This window comes from Ambystoma mexicanum, chromosome 10 (genome assembly GCF_040938575.1).
Source record: "Ambystoma mexicanum isolate Mex_15411 chromosome 10, UKY_AmexF1_1, whole genome shotgun sequence".
NCBI classification, from domain to species: domain Eukaryota; kingdom Metazoa; phylum Chordata; class Amphibia; order Caudata; family Ambystomatidae; genus Ambystoma; species Ambystoma mexicanum.
The window spans coordinates 1489408298-1489427199 of record NC_090932.1 but is presented as its reverse complement, the minus strand read 5'-3'; the positions used below and the strand labels follow the sequence as shown (position 1 = coordinate 1489427199).

Below are 18902 nucleotides of genomic sequence, written 5' to 3'. Positions count from 1 at the left end.
GCTTCTCGAAAATCCACATACGCCAAGTATATTGGTTGGTTTCTTATGGCATTCATCTCTTTGATTGCATTAAGAGTCGTTATGTTGATACTAGTGCCAAGACCTACCACAAAACCAGTTTGAAATGGGTCTCGCCGATTCTCTTTTGACGCCCAATTATTGAGATCTCTTAAGACAATTCTACTAAAGATCTTGCCCGGGGCGTCAAGAAGATAAATCGGTCGATAACTTCCAGGATTTGCTCGATCACCCTTCTTATAAATTGGCACTGTAATGGCCTTACACCACGATGGAGGAACTGCCTGTTTTATTAGCAGGGTTTGGAAGACAGCGTAAAGAATAGATGCCCATAATTCCGGATTCTGTTTTAAGATATAATTTGACAAGCCGTCAGGCCCTGGAGCTCTTGAAGAACTAGCTTTGTTGATGTAAAACAGAACATCTTCGCGATCAAAATTAATCTGAAAAGATGGATTAATTACTTTCCAATCCAGCTTCGAAGTATTATTAGATGGAAGATCATAAATGCTGGAGAAATAAGTGACCCAACTTTTCTCCGACACACCATTGAGTTGAGCTGATAGTTGGGGAGCACCCACTCCATTATTTATCATTTTCCAGATTTGTGATGTATTTTTAGTTTTGGCCAACTGTAACCACCTTTCTCCATCCTGTTGGAACATAACTGCTTTATGACCTCGGATCCAATTTCTATATTTGGTCTTCAATTTGCGTAGGGCCAGCTCTCGACAATGTACCGGTAAATGGTAAATCTGCCTTTTCTGTTTTCGATGTTGCCTCTTTTTCTCTCTAATGGCCAGATCAAATACATGGATGTTACACTGATTACTCTTTTTAATATCTGGGGTTGAAACAGGGACAAAAAGATGCATTTTATCATGCTAGTCAGTAATGTTCAGACCTCTTAACAGTCGCTGGTGGTCATTTGTTACACTGCCCACAAATGATTGCAGTGCATCACTTGACCAATGAAGTCTGTTTCGTTGAGGATTTATAATTAGGCCACTTAATTGATTTCGGCTAGAGCGAGGTTCTTCCTTAGTTTGAATTAAGAACTCAGCCCTCAGAATCCAATGATCGCTCGCAGTGGTGGGAACTACCCTAAACCCAGAGATTTTCTCAAACAGCCCTCTATCAACATACATGTAGTCAATTATAGCATTTTGAGCACCACAAGACCAAGTATACGATGGAGGATCATCAGTTTCCACAGCTCCATTTAGCATAACTAGATCCCACGTATTAATAAATGCCCTCCACAGTGAGACCCGATCCATATTTCTTTTCTTAGAAGGCGCCAACAGATGTATGTTCAGATCCCCAGCTAATATTACATGCGCAATATCTGGGATAGTTATAGTGTCTTCCATCAATGCATTCAGATCATTGAGGAAAGTAGAAGTTGCAATTGCAATTGGGTTCCAATATATATTTATGACTAAGAATTTCAGTTTTTGGAACATTATTACTGAACATTGCAAATAAGAGTTAGGATTGGGCCTCTCAGAGATAATACTTATCGTGGACATATTGGAAATGATTGCCAAGCCAGACATGGGTCTACCTTTTTGTCCCTTAATTGCTGGTACTAAATGGACATAATGATTGTCCCATGATAGGGGGACAGTGAGCCAAGTTTCTTGCATAAGAACTAGATCACACTCTTTCACATCACAATTAGTGTCATTTAACAGATGTTTATGCCCCCTAGTATTCCAGCTCATGACTACCATTTTCTGACCTCGGGCATCAGAATATTCGGTTTCTAGTTACGCTTTCCCACAACTACATCCTCTACCTGAGGTATGCTCACCAATAATCACCTGACTAGCAGGTTTAAAGGTAGCTTCCACCGGTAGGGAATCTTTTGAGGTTGGAATTAAATTGAAGCCCAAATCATACAGTTCAGATCTAGCAGACCAAATGATATTATAAATAATACGAGAGCTTAACCATATGCAGGACACCGTTGGATCATTGTCATCAGGGAACTCAACTTGTACCACATCTCGTGAGGAGATATCCTCCAAGTTTGGGATGTCTGAAAATATTTGCATAATACTTCCTCTGTTCATTGTATATGTTGGAAAGGAACCCCCACGACAGCAAAGAAACAAGGAAAACAACTGGGTGGGCTTTTTACTCTTGGGCAGTGCCTTGACATCAGGGTAACTCTGCTTGCTTGATGTTTCTCTATTCTTGTGACAATTTGTCTCCACCAATGGGGATTTAAACGAAACATTTTTAGAGGAACTACCTTCATGAGATGAATTTACCAAATCAGAATGGCCATTCTTCATTGCCTTCAAGGACGATTTAACAATTTTTTGTTCTGAAGTCAGAGCAACTAGACAGTCTTTAATTGTGCATAAGATGTTATTTTGCAGATTGTCTTGAGCATCCGCAGTTGCCAATTTGCATTGAATGAAATGTGCATATTTCACCTTGATATGCTAATGTCTGGCAAAATCACATCCCATTGCGTTTGTTAATGAGTCCCCCCACTTGAAATTTTAGGATTTGATCCCTGCATTTATTCTATGACAACTGCGTACCTGTAACACGTGTAACATTTCCAATGCGCCCAGATACCTCTGGGTCAAGGTGCGCTATAGAAATATATAAAAAAACAGAACAAACAAACTAGAGCTCTCAAAACATCTGGCCAATCCCCCCATCAGCTGGAAATCCGTCACACACACCTGCCCAATAATTAGAACATTTTCCCTCGTCTCTGGGTACAAGCAGCAGAGATTCCCTCCACACAAATTACCCAGAAACCAAGCCGCAATCAGTGTCCAGATACCACCAAACTGCACGCGTCAGCGCAGCAGTCATGCATTTTACCGCTCTCCCACTAAGCTATCCCGCCCCTGTGTCTGACATGCCAGAGCACCAAGAGACCATGCAAATGCCAGCAGGTGCCATATGAAACCCACTACCATAACATACCATGCATGCTGCAGACCCCTTCTCTCTGCCTAGGACCTCACGAGGTCATGACCTCATGAGGCCTGCATAGCGGAAGGTGATCCATATACTCGTCAGGTTTCCCTGGAAGAGTGAAATGATTTGTTTTCAACTTTCCATCTCAACAAAAGGATAGTGTTCTAATGCGTCTGTAGGAAATCACCCACGTGCCGGAGTTCTAGAAGATTGGCACGCCCTAGGTCTAATTCTGAGGGGGGGGGGAGACGCCGCCTCACTCACGTAAAGTACATATATAAGCCCATCAGATAATGCTCTGCTTGCGTTCTTTGCGTCAGTAATGCGCCTGGCAAAAGCTCGTGGCTTTTTTTTTTGGTCCGAGGTATTAAGGCTATGAGAGAGTGGTGGATGCAGAGTGGTGCACGTGACCCTGCCCACCGCCGAGCACGACTTGATGTGCTCTCAGTGGCAGGGAGCGAGCGGTGCCTGGCTTCTGGCCTCGCCGCTAATTGGTCCCGGGCCACACCTAGTGCATTAGTGATTGCGCGGCCGGTAAATACGGCATCATTATTCTCGGATCTCCGGATTAGCAGGAAGGAAGCGAGGGTCCAGCTGCGACCAGGAGGCAGACGCCGTCCCAAAGCGCTCTGCGGACGGACGAGCAACTTTCCACCCGCACAGCACCGCCGTAACCAGGTAAGACGACGCGAACCGACAGCGTTTTATTATAGCGCTCACAGCTGGTGTCAAGCAGCTTTCCTCTACATTCTCACATTGTGTCGTCGGGGAAGGGGACATGTGTATGTATGCATGCATGTATGTGTTGGTTTTTACCTTCTTTGTTTTTGTAGGCAACCCCAACTGCGAAGCAAAGGAGTGCAGTTTAACAAGGTTTAGGCATATACAAACGATTTGCTCAAGATCACAACATTTTAGTCAAGTGCAGAAGCAAAATGAGAACTCTAATCTCACCTTCCATGCTCGGCAAATGGCTGTACTGTTTCATATACTGTACTCCACATTATTTTCACATGTATGTACCAGCCTGTGACAGGCACTGTAACTAAGCTTTGAGACTTCTTGTACTGTTGCGCCCAGCTGACCAAGGGCTTGGTGTGCATTATCAAATTACTAAACAAACAAACGTTGCTTTATTTTACAATTTAACCACTGAACTTTAGCTTCTTGAAGTTGCATATACTGCAATTTCTTATCTTAGCGCTATTAAACATTGAGTGAGCAGTTGAGATTTTCTCAAAAGAAAAGGGCTGCATGTTTATGACGTGTCTGTTGCAAAAACACACGGAATTTGCTCGAAAACGCTCGCGCAGATACCAGAAAAAAAGAATTGGCGCGTGAGAGTTGGATGCTGTGCTAGTTTTGAACCACATTGAGCCCGCGTTGTCCTTTAATAATCTCGGGCGTGCTCGGGCTTGCCTGCATCTCCCTAGAAGGGACTTCATTGCGACGTTTCTTGGCAAGCCTCGTGCTTCTGTGCCTTCAATACAATCACGATTGGCCTACGCGTTACCTATAGTATAACATGATGGCGCCGACCCACCCTTAACTATAGTGTGCGCTAAATATTTATAACAAGCCAGGCAATCCGAAATGCTAGTCAGCATCACCACATCCTAAAGAAAGTTCGTCTAAGATAAGTAAGCATGCGTTCATATTCCGAACACTAGAGTGTTAGTGCGCTGTTTGTTCATGTTGCCCCATGACATGCAGTTATATGTTTTGTTTAGGTGTACGGGCATTATCATTTAAATGGCAGCCTAGGGGCAGAGCTTTAGGGAGAACGTGGAAGCAGTGTTTTAAAATACCCTTTTTTTTCAGACGTGCAAGCGGCTTACGTTTGCAGTCCTAGCCAGGGCTGGGCTGGGATGCAACAGTGGCACTGGGAATCTTGTTCACAGTGGCCCCGTGTTACACCAAGCGAGCAAGCCCAGCCCTCCTAAGTAGGGGTTGAGGTTTCTCACCACAAGACACTTTTGAAAAAAAGGGCGAAAATAGTGAACTCTAAAGTACATTTGTCCCTATCTAGGGATTAAAAAGTAGTTGAGCACGGGCACATTGACGTAGCATTTTTAAGAGTAAATAATATCATTTAACTCAAAGGGGTCTGGGGATGAGGAGAGATGGATGTAGAAGAGTAAGGGGAGCAGGAAAGCAGGGTACCGCGAGAAAAGTGGCCCATGGTGCAGAGGCCCACGGGCACCTCCCCAAAGTTCCCTGTAGGCCAGTAGGCCCTCGCCTGAAGGCAGAACACACGTGATCGCTGTTGTGTGTAAAGGTCCCATTGAAGATAAGTAACCACTGCACTACCTTATGTTATTTTGCTATAATGGCGTTACCAGTATACAGTAACCAATGGCCCTTAGTTTCAATGATCGACTATGTGGCATAAGCACTGCTTTCAACAGTAGACCACCTAGCATTATTGGCTGAGTTCTTGGATTCCTTGTGAGTCAGTGCTGCCTTTACTGAAGAATAACACTGATGTGGTATTTATTGCATAGTCTTCTTGTGGCCTCTTTCTATATCTATCGATATGTACTGATCTATTCATCCATCCATCAATCTCATTTGGCGTCAGTCCACAGATCGCAGCAAGAAACACTTGTGTAGAGGCGCGTTATAAATGACTTATACCATATCGTGCTGCGAGCAGGAGGTCCTACCGGTGAATTGTCTTCTAAAATTCACCTGGAATATCATAACTCCTTTGAATTCTTTATTTCATCCAACTGTGCAGCAGACTTGATTTCCTTCTTGTAATGGATTAGTCGCTTTATTTCAGCCAATGGCGTGGCGCAGACTTGATTTCCTTCTTGTAATGGATTAGTCGCTTAATTCAATATGTGGCCTGCAGGATAGCTCAGCGAGTTAAGGGTGCGCCCCAAATATCGTTGTTCAGTCGGCGTGAAACAGATGTTATTCGCTAAAGTGCCGACTCAGCCCTTCATCCTTCCGAGGTCAGTGACTTGAGCACCAATGAATTAGGTAAGGAAAAGGAAGTGGTCTTATATGTTTTGATCAAGGTTCTTATGCCGCGCACTGTTGCCACCTGGGTAGTTTCTTGGCACGCATATGGCGATGTCGTTCCAATAATGTTGCCCTGGCTGCGCGTGGCTCTGTAAAAATAAAAAGCAAGCTGGGGTGTTAGTGGTATAGAAGGAAAAGCAGGTGCGGGAATGTGTGGTGTTGAAGAGTGCATATCGGAAGAACCCATTGGTTGTGTGCCAGGAAGGAGTACCTATGTTGGGGCAGGGTACGCTGGCCAGGTTACCGTAAGGGCAGAGCAGGGTACAAAGTGCCGCAATGGGTGCAGTGGGGTCTTGATAGCCAGTGGACAGTAGTGGTCCGTTTAGCACACTAGAGCTTGTGAGTTGCCCGATGGTGAATGAGTGTGGTGTAACATTGCAAGATTTTAATGGCAAGGTGTTAGCAAGGGAGGAGGGAAGTGGGCTGGCGAGGTAGGGTCCTGGCTAAAAGACTTCCTCCGATGTGGCTGCAAGGCCCTCCCTTGGTTCTGGAGGTTATGGTTTGGAGACTTGTAGAGGAGGTGAGGCTTAACCAAGGCAGGGAATCACGTATTGTTACAGTGCTTAGAAGCAGGGGGAATCTGGCATGAAGTTAATGTTAAAGGATATTTGTACCGTGCACTATCGCCACCTGAGTGGTCCCCTGGTGCTCTGGCAGCTCTGAAAAAGGGAGGGGGGGGGTGAGTTAGTGGGACTAAGATGGAAAAGTGCAAGAGAGCAGTGATGTGCTGTTGGCGGTCTCAACCCGGAATTCCGTTGGCTGGGCTTGGGGTGTTTTCTGGTCGGTAGTCGTTGTGTGCTGTTGTGCGAGTCTATGTGTGGTTTGTTTTGTTGTTGCAGTATAGTGAAGTTTGTGCAGATTGTTGTGTTATAGGTTTGTGGTTGGTTTGGTTAGAGTTTGAGAGGTATATGCAAAGGGGTGAAATTGTTAGTGGATTGGTTAATTGGGCAAATCCTAGCAATCACAATTCCAAGTGTGGCACATGCTGACATTTTAAACCTATCTAGGTGCGACGCCGGCCAGTGTCTACGATTACATCTAGAAGCGACGCCGGCTAACGTTCAAGATCACGTCCAGTTGTGGCACATGCTAACATTCACAATTCCATCCCAAGTGTGGCGCATGCCAATGATCACAATTCCATCTAAGTGTGGCACATGATAATAATCACAATTCCATCTGAGGGTGGCACATGCTGATCTTCACAATCCCTTCCAGGTGCAACGCCGGCCAATGTTCATGCTTTCATCTAGAGATGACGGCGGCTAATGTTCACGATTATGTCTAGAGGCGATGCCAGCTTATATTCACGATTACGTCTAGAGGCGACGCCAGTTAATGTTGAAGATTACGTCCGGGTGTGGCACATGCTAACATTCACAGTTCCGTCTAAGTGTGGCACATGCTGACCTTCACGATCCCATCTGGATGCGACGCCGGCCAATGTTCATGCTTTCATCTAGAGATGACGGCGGCTAATGTTCACGATTATGTCTAGAGACGATGCCAGCTTATATTCACGATTACGTCTAGAGGCGACGCCAGTTAATGTTGAAGATTACGTCCGGGTGTGGCACATGCTAACATTCACAGTTCCGTCTAAGTGTGGCACATGCTGACCTTCACGATCCCATCTGGATGCGACGCCGGCCAATGTTCACGAATACGCCTAGGTGTGGCATATGAAGTGCTATATATTTAATCACGGTCCGCCTACTGTGGCCAATACATTCCCATTGGGGCTTGGGGACTTTTACATCCACTCTGACTTTGGCCCCATGATTTATTCTCGTGTCTTCAAAACCCCTCAACTGTGTTAGAAAACAATTGTCCCCATTACGAGTGTGGCAGGGTGGTAATGAGTCTGTTACCACTGCATTACCGCCACGTTACCACACTGATGGAAAACAGGTTTGGAGGTAAGTTACAGGAAACACCTCCTGCAGAATGCTGGAGGTAATTCCTCTGCCTTACCACCCAAAACCAGCCAAATCGGCAGTATTACCGCTGGTGGTAATACTGACAGTGATAATACCTTCGAAATCCTAATGGAGACCTATGGACTCCAATTAATGGGTAGTAACACCACCTACCACCACTTGTAATCTGGTGGTAATACTGCATACCAAGTGGTGGTAAGGGTAATACTGTTAGGTGGTATCTCAGTGGTTTTACCACTGAGATACCACCAAACTTATAATGAGGCTGGATGTTTTCTCATTTTAAATACATAATGATGTTATAAGCACTATATATCCCAAGGCTCTATGCAATATTGTGTCGCTTACCTGTCGAAGGGTCCAACGATGGGAAAAGTGCACTCATTGTTTCATTAATGAAACCCCCAGGTATTAACCATGGCAAAAAGGGTCATTTTCTGTGTTTGAGTTTTTTGTATTTGGGAGCCAGTTAGACGTTTTTAACCTCTGCTGCAGCCAGGTACTTATTTCACACAATGCTTAGTATTGGTGGTTATCAACTGCACATCCTGGAGGAAGCGTGCCACTGTCATGCCAGGGGGCCACGAAGGACAGACCAATCGCAGACAGCGAAAAGGAAAACTCATGCACTGCCCCAGCAATGCAGCACTGCGCGGAGGTGGCGAAGGCTGGCAGGCCCACGGACAAGGCTCCCGTCCCGTGGCCGCTGCTTCTTTTCTGGGCCCGCCTGGGCGGCTTCGCCCCGTAAGTGCGTCCCCGGCCATGAAATATTCATGCGCAGGGCCCGGGCGCGCGCGCGTAGAGAGCTCCTGCCATCCTAATGGACGGGCCAACAGCGATAAATACTGGGCTCTTTGTCAGTCAATTGACCGAGGACAAAGTGTGCGATAACTTCACTGATCTCATGTATTGACTGGTGGCGGAACCGCGAGGGGGCGCGAGCCCCTCCCGGGCTCACAGTGCAGCTTGCCCAACACTTGTGAACATCCGCGGCTTGTAAACATCCGCGGGCATGGGGGCATGGGGGCACGGAAGAGGCTCCCAGCAAGCTGGCTTTGCAGAAATGGGCAATGGGCCTCATTGCCGAAACTCTGCGCTGGGGCAAGTTCAGTTTTAGGCACTATTTGCACTGAGGCAAACGCCGCCTCAGCGCCAGAACGTATTCTTCAAAATCATGATAGTACCAGGTAAACCTTTCCTTCAGTGCAAATACGGCGGAAAATAACACTGCGCCGAAGCAGAGGGCCTGAGATGATGGCTTTGATGTCTCTTGGTAATTAAGTTCTGTAAATTAACTCCATGAACAAAAGGCAGGTCCAGCAGCTAAAAAGAATCACACTTCACCGGCGGGTCCAGCAGCTAAAAAGAATCACACTTCACCGGCGGGTCCAGCAGCTAAAAAGATCACACTTCACCGGCGGGTCCAGCAGCTAAAAAGATCACACTTCACCGGCGGGCCCAGCAGCTAAAAAGAATCACACTTCACCGGCGGGTCCAGCAGCTATAAAGATCCCACTTCACCGGCAGGTCGAGCAGCTAAACAGATCCCCCTTCACCGGCAGGTCGAGCAGCTAAAAAGATCACCCTTCACCGGCAGGTCCAGCAGCTAAAAAGATCACACTTCACACTTCACCGGCAGGTCCAGCAGCTAAACAGATCACACTTCACTGGCGGGTCCAGCAGCTAAAAAGATCACACTTCACCGCAGTTCCAGCAGCTATAAAGATCCCACTTCACCGGCAGGTCGAGCAGCTAAACAGATCACACTTCACCAGCAGGTCCAGCAGCTATAAAGATCCCACTTCACCAGCAGTTCCAGCAGCTATAAAGATCCCACTTCACCGGCAGGTCGAGCAGCTAAACAGATCACACTTCACCGGCAGGTCGAGCATCTAAACAGATCACACTTCACTGGCGGGTCCAGCAGCTAAAAAGATCACACTTCACCCCAGTTCCAGCAGCTATAAAGATCCCACTTCACCGGCAGGTCAAGCAGCTAAACAGATCACACTTCACCGGCAGGTCCAGCAGCTAAAAAGATCACACTTCAAACTTCACCGGCAGGTCCAGCAGCTAAACAGATCACACTTCACTGGCGGGTCCAGCAGCTAAAAAGATCACACTTCACCGCAGTTCCAGCAGCTATAAAGATCCCACTTCACCGGCAGGTCGAGCAGCTAAACAGATCACACTTCACCAGCAGGTCCAGCAGCTATAAAGATCCCACTTCACCGGCAGTTCCAGCAGCTATAAAGATCCCACTTCACCGGCAGGTTGAGCAGCTAAACAGATCACACTTCACCGGCAGGTCGAGCAGCTAAACAGATCCCCCTTCACCGAGCAGCTAAAAAGATCACACTTCACCGGCAGGTCCAGCAGCTATAAAGATCACACTTCACCGGCAGGTCCAGCGCAGCTAAAAAGGTCCCACTTCACCGGCAGGTCGAGCAGCTAAACAGATCACACTTCACCGCAGGTCCAGCAGCTAAAAAGATCACACTTCTCTGGCAGGTCCAACCGGCAGGTCCAGCAGCTAAAAAGATCACACTTCACTGGGAGGTTCAGCAGCTAAAAAGGATCACACTTCACCGGCAGGTCCAGCAGCTAAAAAGGATCACACTTCATGGGCGGGTCCAGCAGCTAAAAAGATTACACTTCACGGAAATAGAGACACGTTTTGCATTCTTAAAAAGTGTGATGTCGTTTATTGATATACATGATATGTAATTCATAAGAGTACTGTAAAATGTATTGAAAGTCTTATTTTTGTGTAAGGTTTCGAAATAAAACCAATCACAATTTAAAAGTGTGATGTAGTTTATACTTTACACAAAATAACATAAATGACATCCTTAGAAATAAGTTGTCAGGTTATATGTGTTAGAGACGCTTTTTAAAAGCCCACAAAGTTTTTTTGCAAAAAACGAGGCAAACAGGTTGTGCAGAATTTTAGACACAGACCTGGTAAAATGGAGCAACAGAGGAGGGTTTGCTCCAAGTTTAGCCGTGTTCTTGTGTCTCCGTTTTATAAAGTTGTGGACAGGGGTGAAAGAATGGAGAAACATTATTTATTTTTCTGCTGCTTAGATATTAGGGAACAGAACGAATACTCCAAGTCGGTGGTAAAATAAAGTGCCGCTATTCATGGATACTTTACCGCACCGGCCGACTACGTGTTTGCAGGTGGGGCACCTGGGTTACCTCCAGCTAAATGCTGGAGGTAAACCAGATGCTCTACCAGCAGGGAAAAAAATCCCTGTGCCCTGTGTGGGCAAATCCCATCACGGAGTTCTATGGGACTCCATGAATGGGGATTTACACCGTCACTCCATCTGGAAACGGTAAGTACATTTGCCGGTATCCTGGCCCTGGCGCTACACTGCCACTCGGAATGAGGCCCAACGTATCTGTGGTGAAGGGTGTGCCTAAGCTCCTGGAGCAAATCGTTTCCTCTCACGTTACTTCTTTTCTACATCTTGTCGGGCCCTGTGCCACAAGCACCAGCGTGCGGCGGCGGTGGCAGGCACGGGGCCTGACAAGATGTGCAAAAGAAGTAACGTGAGAGTACACGATTTGCTCCAGGAGCTTAGATAGGAAAGGGAATAAAGGAACAGGACGGACGTTAGCAGGAAAGGGAGGGGTCAAGAGAGGGCTTTCTTTAGAATGGGGATGGCAGCAGCATGTCTGGAAGAGTCCGGAAGGACAGCCGAGGCGCAATCCCGTTGGGAAAAACCGCTTTGTAAATCAGGCACGGCGTGTCTCGTGAAGCAGCGTGTGCTCCTCGCAGGGCACACGTCCAAAAAGAAAAGCCTGGAGGGATTCAACTTTCGCAGGGGCGAATGACGTCACAGCAGGCAATGAACATCTCTGCGAGTGAAATATGCAGCGGTCATTGAATGGCCCTTTCCCGATCTAAGAAAGCGCACGGGGCAGATGAGCATGTGACGCGCAATCAAATAATCAGCAGCGCCCGCAAACGGAACGGGCTGGATGCGTTCCAGTAATGTGGCTGGGGAAGTATAAAAGGGGCACACCTTTTAAACCCAAGAATATGTGTTAAAAACCTCTGCAGAGTCAAATTCAATATGAGACATGTCACGTGCAACTAGATGACGATTTCACAATCTGGAAGCCCGATGCTGGCCTGTAGCGGGCTCTCTCTCGGAGCACAACACACTGGCCTGTAGCGGGCTCTCTCTCGGAGCACAACACACTACCCTTTTTTGAATTCCCAGCGTCAAAAACACCAAAGGAGACGGGGTCTACCCACGTGTAGCCTCGACTTGTGCCCTGGCTCCCCCATTGCAGAGGCCTCAACAGGACTGCATGGTTCAGTACGCACTGTGCCCAGTGTCTGAGATGACCTCGCCCAGGAATACCTGCAACCCACCCCAAGAAGGGTGTACAAGCTGTGCAGACCTCGCCCTCGGGCTGTACAAGGAGGCCACATGCCTCATTAAATGCCCTCGCCATGCTCGGGCCTTTAACTCGCGCTTCAGGACATATAACTCCCAATACGGCCCCGGGGCTGGATCTATAAAGCTTAAGTATTAAGTATAGAAGACCCCCACTCCCCACATGACCACATGTCTGTGGTGTTCTATACCTGGCACAGTACCGATGCCCTAACAAAACGACATAAACAAAAATGCAGACACCCTTGCTTAGAGCCCACCCACGGCCACTTCCCAACGAAGGACTACATGTCTGAGGATGCACATACTCTGATCCCACAGGGATACATGCACTCTGCCTAACCTAGAGCACTGCCCCCAGAAGACTACATGTTCCAGAATACACTCTGCCTCCTTCAGTGGTGATGATGCCCTCCAAGGACTATATGTCACAGAGCACACGGTGCCTAACTCAGCACAAATTCCCAGTCACGACCATATGTCTCCACATTCCGTGTGTCTCACTTACTACAGAGGCACAGGACATGTCCCAGAATGCACTATGTCTTACTATGGAACGCCCTACAGTGGCCACATGCCTGCCAACACATTCTGCGTCACTCATTTCACCTGTCCCCACTGGAGTGTGTGTCCCTGAATGCACATTGGTGCACTCACTTAAGATGCTCTGGCAGGACTACATGATCCAGAAAGCACTCTGCCTCACAGTGTGCACATTGCAATACAGGTATTCGTATCCCAGAATGCATTGTGCCTTGCTCAATAAGTGATCACCCCAAACAAAACTCAGTGAAGGACGTGTTCTGGGACGCAGTCTACCTACTTATCAAAGATGCCCTCATAGGACAAGTTAAATGTTAAATGTTAAAGGTATTTGTACCGCGCACCGCCACAAATGGAGTAGGTCCCCAGGCGCTCTGGCGGATCTGTAAACGATAAGGGCGGATGGGTTAGTAAGGTGAAGAGGGAGTAGGATAGTGAGAGGAGTGGTGTTCTGTTGGCAGCTTCAAGTCGGTATACACCGGGTGCTGAGCTTTGGTGCGGATATTGGATCGGTGTCAGTCCGCGTGTGCTGTTGCTCCGGCTGGTTTATGTGTTGTTGCAGTGTTGTGAAGTGCGTGCGGCTTGTTGTGCGAGAGATGGTTGTGTGAGTTTTTTGAGTGAGAAGTCCCAGGGTTCATTTTACCACACTCAGTAGAGGTGTCCTCCGCGTGACTGCACACAATCACATTGATTGTGCACCACCGCCAACAGAGCCAACTCATGAACTCGCCTCCCCCGACTGATGTCCAGTCAAAGGATCGATTACAAAAGGCTCGAATGCAAAAGGGGAGTCAATAGGGTCGAAAACCAAAGGTTCACATTTTTTATTTATTTATATATTTATTTTTGGTTTTCCGTGTAGGTAAAAAAAAAGTGGACAAAAACAGGGGTTGGGGTGGGTCCCCCCAAAAAAAAAATATAAAAAAAAATGTTTTCGAGACTATTGACTCGAACCTTTTGTCATTCGACCCTTTGCAGTCGATCCTTTGACCTATAACCACCTCGACTCCCCCATCGCCCCCACACTTGGGCAGGTACAGGTTGACACCTAGCAGTATAGACTTGGAGCAAGGCAGGGACTGCTTGCGAGTGACAGCCTCTCTCCGCTCTGCACCTCTCGGGAAAGAGAGGAGCAGATACTGATCCACTGAACCACAACTGGTACTGTCCAGTCTCCCGTCAATGGAAATACTTGAGGCCTCCTACGCCCATAACTTGTCACCCTAAGCACAGCTATAACCACGTGCCGCCCATAACTTGTCACCTCTCTCTCTCTCTCTCTCTCTCTCTCTCTCTCTCTCTCTCTCTCTTCTCTTCTCTTCTCTTCTCTTCTCTCTCTCTCTCTCTCTCTCTCTCTCTCTCTCTCTCTCTCTCTCTCTCTCTCTCTCTCTCTCTTTTCTCCCCCCCCCCCACTCGTCAGACAATCCTGGCTACTCTGGTGTGTACTGGGGAGAGGACTGTCCCCAAACACTCTGGCATCCAGACGCCTGTGTTTGGCCGCGAGAGAGCCTGCTCAAGATTGAAGGTAAAGCAGCCAATGCAGAAAAGCGGCGCACCAGTGTAGTATTGGGACATGCGCTCCCAATAGTAAAAGACAGGGAGTTAAAATGCTCCCCCCAAAAAACCTTGCTCTATAGGAGCCGGCCCCCTGCTTCCAACCACACAGCTCTACTTATATGTTCATATCAGCAGTGTTAAGCTCTACCATTAATAATGCCTGATGTGAACGGGAACTTTAAGTTAGACATTCACCTTTTCATTTGCATCAGTTATTAGGTGCCAGGAAGTATGGATTACACAAAGATATCTTTTTTGAGATGGTGTTTGGCGCAGCTCTTTGACATTTCAACAGCACTAGTGAGGCGCCGTTTCAATGCGCGGCGAGAGCCACACACGAGTGTGTTCCCATCACTATTTCCATATGGAGAGAATGGCTGACATAGCAAAACTAAGAAAGCAAATACAACCTTATTCAACTGCACTATTCATCCGGAATGAATTCATCGTACTACACCGGCGGGGAAAACGAACAAGATAGTGGCGATGGATGCATCAAAACAGAGGGTGCACAATGAAACCATCTCAGACACAAGCAGAAGTAGCTACACCTGGAAACATATATAGAGGACTGATGAATGCAGTCAAAGTGGCTAAGCAGGAACAAAGCCTACTAAGAGACATAGAGTGTATATATATATATATATTTCCTTCTCAAAGGGATTCTACCTTTTCTCACTTTCCCTCAGAGGCTCAATGTGGCTCAACCTCTTCTCTCCAGGCTTGACTACTGTAACAGCCTCCTCCTGAATCTTCCTTCTTCCACTCTGCAACCGCTCCAGCTAATCCAGAATAGGGTAGAGAGACTTATCCTTGGCCTTAAACCCAGAGACCACGTCTCTCCTGCACTAAAGCATCTTCACTGACTCCCGGTTGCTGCACTGATTAAATTCAAATCCCTCTGCATCATCCACAAGGCAGTCTGGGCCCAGGGACCACACTATCTTCAACTCTCTCTTACTAAATACTCTCCCTCTAGACCACTTTGCTCCTCTGGCACCAACTCTTTGTATGTAAAGCATTTAGCTAAACAGAGGGCAGGGGGTTGCTCACTTTCCTCTGCGGGTTCCCTCCTTTGGAATACCCTCCCCATCTCCGTGCACCTTAAGCAGGATCTTCTCAAATTCCGGAAGATCCTTAAGACTTCCTCCTCCTTCCCTCCTTCTCTCCTCTGCTAATCCCACAGTTGCTGAATTGGTGTCGTGTCCGTGGCCCTTATGCATCTTCGGGGCCTTGACTCCCCCCACCCCAATTCTTCCCAGCTCCTGTCTTTCCACAGCACTTTGCAGCTGCATACCCTTCGCTCTGGAGACTTGCACTTAGACCTCCCGCTTCCTAGGCCGTGTAGCACTCAATTTTCTAGCACTTCATCCATGGCTCACCCATGGGCTCGGACTCCCCAGCACTTAACCCCCCTTCCCTCTTCCTTTCTGCACTTGCACGGTCTGAATACTCACAAGGCATATTAGGTTATTCCCCCTCCCTTTTCTCCCTCTGCTCTTAAATATTGTAATGTATTTCCCACTCTCCCTCCCTGACCTGTGGGCGCTTTGAAGCAGTATATTCTTATTGTATAAGCACCTAACAAGCAAACAATAAATAAACAAGCAAACAATAAATAAGCCTATCTGGACACAATGCCAATGGTGCTCCTCTTTGGAAAGACATATTTATTATTAGCACCTGGAGATCGTTATTGTCCTCCTCTTAGCCAATCAGAATGTTCACACTGCAGTCAATAACTACTGGCATTGACTGCTTTCTGAACATTCTGTACCCAAACGCAGACATGGAAACAACAATGCAATTTCCAGGCAAGATTTCTTTCCAGTAAGAAACCTCCTTTTAGGGAGGATCTTTCTTGGATGCCACAACCTATTAAGCACAACAGAGAGGAATCTAAGACATGGGAAACTGCGTTCACTTTTCAAAGAGAAATCGTTTACTTTTACACGACCCCTAATGCATGCTCTTGTTAAACCTGCTGCAGTATAATAAGTTTGCAATTTAAATGCTTACCTTAAGAAAACCTCATTTAAATACTACAAAATTAAAAAAAACATGTGTTTTTGTCTATTTGCTTTACTCACTGTTAAAGTAACAGTTTTACTTCACAACAAAATCTTAGAAAAATGCAGTGCTGCAGCCACTATGTGCTAATGGCCCTCGGGAAGGTCAATATCGCTTGATATAATAACCCTGCCCCAACTTATGGCCCTCAGCCTTTCCCTGGGCCATAACTTGGTGGCGGGCCATTATCCACCAATAATGACACCTCCATTGGCCCATGAGGCTATAATACTTCAAGTTATAACCCTACAGTACCTAGCCAAATTTGAGCATCAATCCTGGCACTCCAACAATACAACACCTACCTGATATCATGGCAGTTTTCAAAGTCAGCTGGCGGATATTCTAAAAGAAACATATTGCGCTATGATATGTATTGTATAGAATTCCAGAGACTTGGTTTACCCCATGCATATATGCTCCTCACGCGCCACACACACTCGGTTATCCGCACCAAGGATGATATTGGCAAATACTTCAACAATGAACTTCTGAACAAAGCCATAACAGAGACTGTTTGAAATTGTAAGTAAATCACAAGGCCCCTGGGTAACTCTCAGCCTAACATCACCCCGGATGGAGGAAGGAACTGGCTGTAAAGGATTCCCGAAATACTTCAATAAACAAACCCTGAGCCACGTCGTATACCCCTGAAAGGAAGGAACGTATGAGAAAATATACTTTTGACATCGATTTATAGCGCTCCGCAATCCGCAGCTCACAGAGAAATGCAATGCATGCCTTATCATGGAACGGGGGCTGCTGCTGTTTCTGGGTATGCGATGCTGGTAAACGCACCAGAAAAATTCCAATTTTCGGGCGCAATTACCAATGCGCTATTGGCGCACACTGAAAATGGACCCAATGGCGAATTACAGTTACCGCCAAACCCGTGATCCAGTGTTCATAGCACTGGAGGGTTTGGTGGTAACGCTATTAGAGCAGGCGGTAACCCGGCGGTAATACCACCAGGATACTGCCTATCTCATGATGAGGCCCAATGTATTGTTTAACAAGAGGCTTCAACAATCTCTTCTATTTATTAATTAATTTATTAACATAGATCGACAACTAATATATGACTAATGTCAAAAACAGCCAATTGGCAAAGGAGACGAGTCTCTGATTATACAGGTATTATTCTAGGCACCTTCTAAAGCAATGTTATGTAAAAATAAAATTCTATCTGGAGGTTGAGTAAAATATTTGTGTTTTTAAGTGCATGTAAGTTACACAAGTAACTTTCAATGCCAAGTGCAACTGTCGGTTTACATATGTAATCATCATTACCCCTACTCCTCCCAACTTGCCAGAGGCCTCTAGTTGAAGGCCTTTCTGACAGATAAATAAAATGTTTTAAATTCTATACTCTTCACTTTTTTCCTAATTGAGACTGCATATTCCCTTCCCTGACCCTGCTGTACCCTTTTTTGACACCTGTGAAAGTGAGACCAATAGATAGAATTGGGAAGGGAGGGATGGAAGAAATGACTGTCACACCTCAGGAGGACTAGGAGTAATAATGACATTTCCTGGCCCTTTCATCCCATTTCCCCCTGCCACGTCACAGATCGTACTAATTTAAGATACAACAAGCAGTTTCATTAGTGTACCAGCTGTAATATTCCAAATAACCCAGTCAGAACCAAGATGCTGCTGATGGGGAATTTACGAACTGCATGACTTTGACTAACAAGCTTGAAGAATTCTGGAGTGGAAACACACAGATATGTCCCCTCCCATGGATAGTAGACATTGCCTAATCGATGTGTGAGGTGAAGTCCATATGGCAGCATTGCAGATGTCCTTCAAGGAGAACCCGGAGCCTTGGCAACAGATTCCGCCATGCCCTTTGTTAAGTGACCCTGTGGAAGAGTCAGCAAGTTGTGTCTGACCTGTCGCAGTTTATTGAGAGGCCATCCTCAACACAGGGAGTCTTCCCCCAATCAAGGTGTCAACCCACAAACTGTTGGTTCAGCCCTATTGCAGCTGTGCCTCATGCCCCTTGGGTCCCTACACCTGTACCACCAATGACCCAAGAACCAGGGTGGTGTATAGGAAATATATCTGTGTTTATTTGAATTGTAGGTAAGGGAGATCACACTAAAACTACACATGCCACCTTCTTTGTGGCACACAATTAAACTTCTTTTTACAGAAATAAATCACACAAGTTGGTTGGGAAAAACACAAATCACAATACTTGGCTTTATCCCGATTTCAATTCAAGCGATAATCAACAATGGTCAATGAATAAAATCAATATACCTACGCAGTGCTGTGCAGTTTTTTTTTTCCTGCGCGCTGAAAAAAGGCTAGCAGTTCGGTTTACAGATTTGTACAAATACATATGGCTATTATTATTTCCCCCACACTTTTG

General features: G+C 46.4%; 1 protein-coding gene across 2 annotated transcripts in view; it reads left to right on the top strand.

Moving 5' to 3' along the window:
• The window catches only part of LOC138492457 (uncharacterized), a 177993-nt gene that overhangs the window by 134615 nt on the left and 24476 nt on the right, over positions 1 to 18902 (top strand). Inside the window, exon 1 of one of the 2 annotated variants that reach the window (XM_069619600.1) lies at positions 3291 to 3645. The exons of the other annotated variant lie outside the window; for it this stretch is intronic. The gene's annotated coding sequence lies outside the window, so the exon portion shown is untranslated. Of the gene's footprint in view, positions 1 to 3290; positions 3646 to 18902 lie in introns of those variants that run through there. 2 annotated transcript variants of the gene reach the window in all.